Source organism: Hesperophylax consimilis, chromosome 13 (genome assembly GCF_061612785.1).
Source record: "Hesperophylax consimilis isolate HC1 chromosome 13, BYU_Hcon_1.0, whole genome shotgun sequence".
Lineage (NCBI taxonomy): Eukaryota > Metazoa > Arthropoda > Insecta > Trichoptera > Limnephilidae > Hesperophylax > Hesperophylax consimilis.
Window position 1 is genome coordinate 23,994,227 of NC_142848.1, and position 5,717 is coordinate 23,999,943.

Here is a 5,717-nt window from a genome sequence, read left to right on the forward strand (position 1 = left end):
TATAACCTATCCCACTTTCTAATAAAGAAAGCGTCAAAAATACTAATTTCGGTTGTGTGTGTGTGTCTGTAACTCCGGTTCAATGAACTCTAGAACTCAGATGTGCTTTGAATTTAATTGTCGTTTTTGAAATTGGTACTGATTGTGTGATAAATTCTGAAAAGGGCATGTTTGATACCCTAACTATCCCATAACAATGTACCTTTTCAAAATATTAATTGAAAATAATTTTTATTGTTTTTTTCAAAATTTGAATTGTAAAATTATTTTACGGGTGCGCTATTTTATAAATAAAATAAACTTAAAAATTTGTACCTGTCGACACGATCGAAATGACGGAAGCACAGAAATGTGATGGATTAATTTGAATCATCAGCACAATGTCAGCACTGGCGCTCCATTAATACACAAAATAATAATAAACGTCAAAACGTGAACCTACCGACATGAACAAAATACCAGAATTACAAAAACATGGTTGGGTATTTCCGTTTAGTTATTATTATAAGCATTTATTGATCTTGTTAAAAATCACATAACAAGGAATTATGACGTTATTTTTTAAATACTTGTATTTATTAGTAGTAATACGAGTATATAGTAATGGAAAAGTAGATTACAGCGGAGCTCTCAGTAACAGCACAGTAATTTTAAATTAAATTTTCCATTCATGATTTCCTTTGATTTCCATTGATTCCCATTGACTTCTATTGTTTCTCAATTAATTCCCTTTAATTCCTATTAATTCTCTCTCACCATACAGAATGACGCTAGCATACACAAAATTCCAATACGTCTCTGACCTGAAGTGTATACCAGCTTTTGTAACTGAATTTTGTGCCTGGTTTTGTATCCAACTCTCTCGTGTCTAAATTTTGTGTTCGAATTTTTTACGGAATTTTATGTCCCTAGTTTTATTATGTGTTCTCCATATCATATTAAAATTGATTTTTTACTAACGATTTTTCTTTTCTGAAGTCTAGGGCCCCTCACTCATAGGAAAATATAAAATAAAAGATATAAATTTTTTTAGACCACTTTCATTTTAATTGCACTCACTTAAAATCAGTTTTAATATTCTCCTGACGAAGGAAGGGTGCTTCCGAAACCGGTAGAGTGCAATTAAAATTAAAGTGGTCTAAAACAAATTTATATCTTTTATTATAAATTATGACGAGCCACAAAGTAAATGCTTATTACTAGAGATCGGATTATATGCATTTGCATATTTGCATATGCAAATGCATATTTAGACCCTTTTCAGCGGTAGTTGCATATTTTAGCAAATAATTTGAGATCTTGCATATTTACGCTTGATATCGTTAAGATGCCTCACACAGCGACACTATAGACGTCAGATAGCAAGGCGCGCGGCCAGCGAAGCTGAGCGAAGAACTTTTTTTTTTTTTTTTTTAATATTTGAAAAAATATATTTTTACATAGATAGTATACAGGATAAAAAAGATATAAAACAAAATAAATGAAAGTAGCCTTTCCTCACCATAAAGAGACAATGCTCTTGTGTTTGGTGAGGGAATTCTAGTTCAATTATGTACATGTTAGTATTAACCGCCCTACCTTTGGGTTATTATTCAAAATGTAGGTAAAAAAACATCGGGTTTTTTTTCATTAGATTTCGCAATAACAATACTTGTTTTCAACATACCAGACATTACTTTTAGACAACAGACTCATTTATGACCCTTTTTATATCCTTTTGTAAGTCCGAGGTTCTCCACATAAGATGTCACCGAATATTTTTTGTAATAATATTCTATTGAATATTTTGTATTGAATATAATATGTCAATCAACATAATCTCGATACATTCTTCATATGAGGTAGCCAGCGATTGTTGGTGGGCGGTCAAAATGAACATAACACCTTTTCTTAGGCCATTTTTTCACTACACTTTCAAAGTGAACTGCTGATTATGAAGAGGTTTATGACTTATGACGTTGTACCAATTCCTTCTTCATACGAGCCAATCACAAAAAAAGAGTAGGAGTTTACTGATAGCCATGGATCTCACTGCTACGAGGATATTTATTCATAATAAAACCATATATTTTAGTACTCTTTATTTATTTTATTACTCTAAAAGATTTTTTTGTGTGATAAATTTTGAAACAAGGGATCAAAGCCCCACATCACAGTCAGGACAGTAGTACCTTGTCTCCTTCCTCACTTTTTTCCCACTTTCATTTAGTTTGGAGCAGCAAACAGCGCAACGTCTTGCAGCATTCAGTTTGCCTGCGGTAGGGGGAATTACATCAATAAAATGTCTTTCAGTTAGACGTAAGTTGTTTGGGTTGCTTGATGGTCTCCCCCCTTTGGATGAAAAATCTGCTGCATGGTAATTTTCTAAATATTGAAAGATTACCCTTTCTCTAAATGTAGAGTTATTTGAAACACCACCCTTTTTTTGTACAACACAAATGCATTCCAGAGTGCTTGCTCCAGAAAATGGAAAAATATTTTTTTGTAATATTTTTTTCCCTGTTTTCTGGTGACAGGGCGAATCACCAAATGCTCGTCAACCCAATCTACTCCACCCATCGTAAAATTGTATTCGTTTGCCATAGTTGGGCGTTGTTTACCCGATTCAGTTTGCATCAGTGGAGAGAAAAAACACATATTATTTTATCTCTCCACGTCATCATCATGATTTTCCCCTTTCTGTAGGCTTTGGTGTATCCACGAGCAACCTTCTTAGGAAAAAAATATTTTGGCTATTCCTTTTCGTCTGAATCTTAGTGTTCCATATGTGTCCGTTTTTTTTGTAACTAATAACTCCGCTAATTCTGGTGACGAGTAAAAATTGTCTGTTGTCAGGCAGTACCCCTTATTGAGCAATGGTCTCATTAGTGACATGGATTGTTGTTGTATTATCTATTTTCTGGTAGGAATATACAAATGTAGAACGTAGATGTAATGTATTGTAAAAATAAACAATTGAGGTGATTTTTCACAAAAACGGCGCTCTACAAATTATCCAATTATTATTATTATTATTATTATTATAACGACTTGGGAGGAGACTGAAAGATGTTTGTAGCTCTGGTCAAAAAGGGTATTTTTTCCTGTATAAATAATTGTGGACTATATTTATCCTGAGGTGGACTTACACAAGATATATGTCTTCACGCCGAATCTCCATCTTTTGAGTGGCATGTACTGTATCCATCCTAAACGTCTTTTTTATAACATCTAACTTTCGTCTATGGTCACATTTTTCTCGGGGATATATCTTTGTTGAAATTTTTTTGCAAATATTGATACACAGTCCATATTTTGTTCAGTTTGGGATTGGGGTGGGTCGATTCGTTATATTCAGCATTATTGCTAAAATGCAAAAAATTCTTTAGCAATAAAAACTGCCTGTATGAAAAGGTACGTGCAAAAAATGGAGCCTCAAATATCGGACTTTTGTACCTGTACATCTTTTCTATTGGTTTCTTTACCAAACTTTGCACTAAAATGATTGCAAAAAATATTCTCATTTCGCTGATTGTTGTTGGATGCCACGAACTTACAAGGCTTCGACAAGCCTTGTAAGTTCGTGGCATCCATCCGTCCGTGGAAGGTGAAGTAGAATTGCTAAATTGCTCAGCAAATTTGTTTGATCCACTATCAGTTGCATCAGTTCTTCATCAAAAAAGTAGGTGAAGAATTCATATTCATCTTTACAATTATTGAGTGCTTCAGGAAAGCCAGATGTCGATCTACATTCAAATGGTGGTTGCAAAACATCTCTTTCAGAGTCTTGTAGGAACGTCTTCTACTTCGCTTTCATGTTCATCTTGTGATGTAGAAAAATCCTCACTTATAGTGGTCTCACTTCCGGAGGAGCTAATATTTTTATATTCACTCTCACTTGACATATTGGAACACAAAAAAATCAGTTTATGATAACACAAAGTACATAAACGGTATAAAAGTCACTAATAAATAGACATAAATTCACATGAAGTTCACTAAAAAACACGTAACGTAATAATATTGTTATAAAAACTGCGCCACTTGCGTTGAGAACAACTGACTAGCGACGTAACTTGTATGGGAGTGACGAAAATTCACCCGTTTGCTTTGGCTGACTTCGAAATCCTAAACGGCATGACACAGGAACTTGACGCGCACGAACGTGTCACGAACGTTTTGTGGGTTTCGGTAAAGTTTTTTTTGTACCTGAGCGTACGTGATACGGCTTGTTGCGTTTGGGTGATACTTTGACGGGCGTATTACGTACGTTCGTATGCATAGGGCGGTTAAGCTAAATAATTATAAAGAAACAACACAACTGATCTTACTGATCGCTACAGCCGGCGGCCGGAGCGGGGGGGAACCTCTCTCATCTTTGCCTGCGCTCGCGCCTACTCGGCTTAATTCGGCTGATTGCCGAAAACAATTCATTCATTCGTATGAGGGGTGATTTGGTATATTTTTATGGTAATTCAGTGAATTGCGAATTTTGTTTTTGACTGGTCGCACGCGCTGTTCTTTAGAGTTTCGTCTAGTGTTTTGTTTGTTAGCATGAAGTTGTACATTGTGAAAGTGAACCATGCCCCCTGATAAAAAAGTGCCCATACGTGGATAGCTGAATATCCTGGAATATTTACATACGACGGAAAAGTTTTATACTGCCGAGTTTGCGAGAAAAACACTTCAAGCACAAAAAAGTTCCAAATAGACCAGCATGTCAAAACCAGTGTTCATATCGCAGGAGTGCAGAAGAAGGGCCCACGACAACAAGTTTTTACAGTGGCAAGTAGCAGTAACAGTAACAGTGAAGTAACCTCCAAAGGTAAACAACAAAATCACTTTAGCATGGATCTATGTGAAGCATTTTTTGCAAGCAATATCCCTCTATACAAACTGACAAATCCTGCCTTGAAGGATTTTCTCAGAAAATATTGCATAAATCAAAATATACCGGATGAATCTACTTTACGTAAAAATTACATACCATCAATTTATCTACATGTGCTGGAAGAAATACGCAATGAACTCAAGGATAACATCATATGGATTTCAGCTGACGAAACCACCGACACCTGCGGCCGTTACATTGCAAATTTGATTGTTGGTGCATTAAAACGTGAACCTTCACCTTCCTATTTGATGGCCTGCAGAGAACTTGAAAAGGCAAATCATTCTACGATCGCCAGATTTGTGAATGAGGGTATAAAAAAAATATTTCCTGAATCTTCTGCGGATGAAAATGTGTATGTGTTGCTCTCAGATGCTGCCCCCTATATGATCAAAGCAGGCAAAGCCCTCCAAGTATTTTATCCCAATTTGATTCATGTGACGTGTTTTGCTCACAGAATTCACAGACTCGCCGAAGAAGTGAGATCCACGTTTGCGAATGTAAATAACCTGATTTCATCAGCAAAGAAAGTGTTTCTTAAGGCGCCTGCTCGTATAAAAGCCTACAAAGAAAAACTTCCAAATATCCCTTTACCTCCTGAGCCAGTAATAACACGTTAGGGTACATGGATCGAAGCTGCGATGTTTTACCATGAACATTTTGAAGCCATCAAGGGTGTTATCAATGACTTCGATAATGCAGAGGCTTTGGCAGTTTTCCAGTGCAAAGAATCGTTTGACGATGCCAGTATTAAAAAAAAACTAGCTATGATTACCACTCATTTCGCTTACATACCTGCAAGTATAAAAACGCTTGAAACTCATGGATTGGCGTTGAATGCATCTAT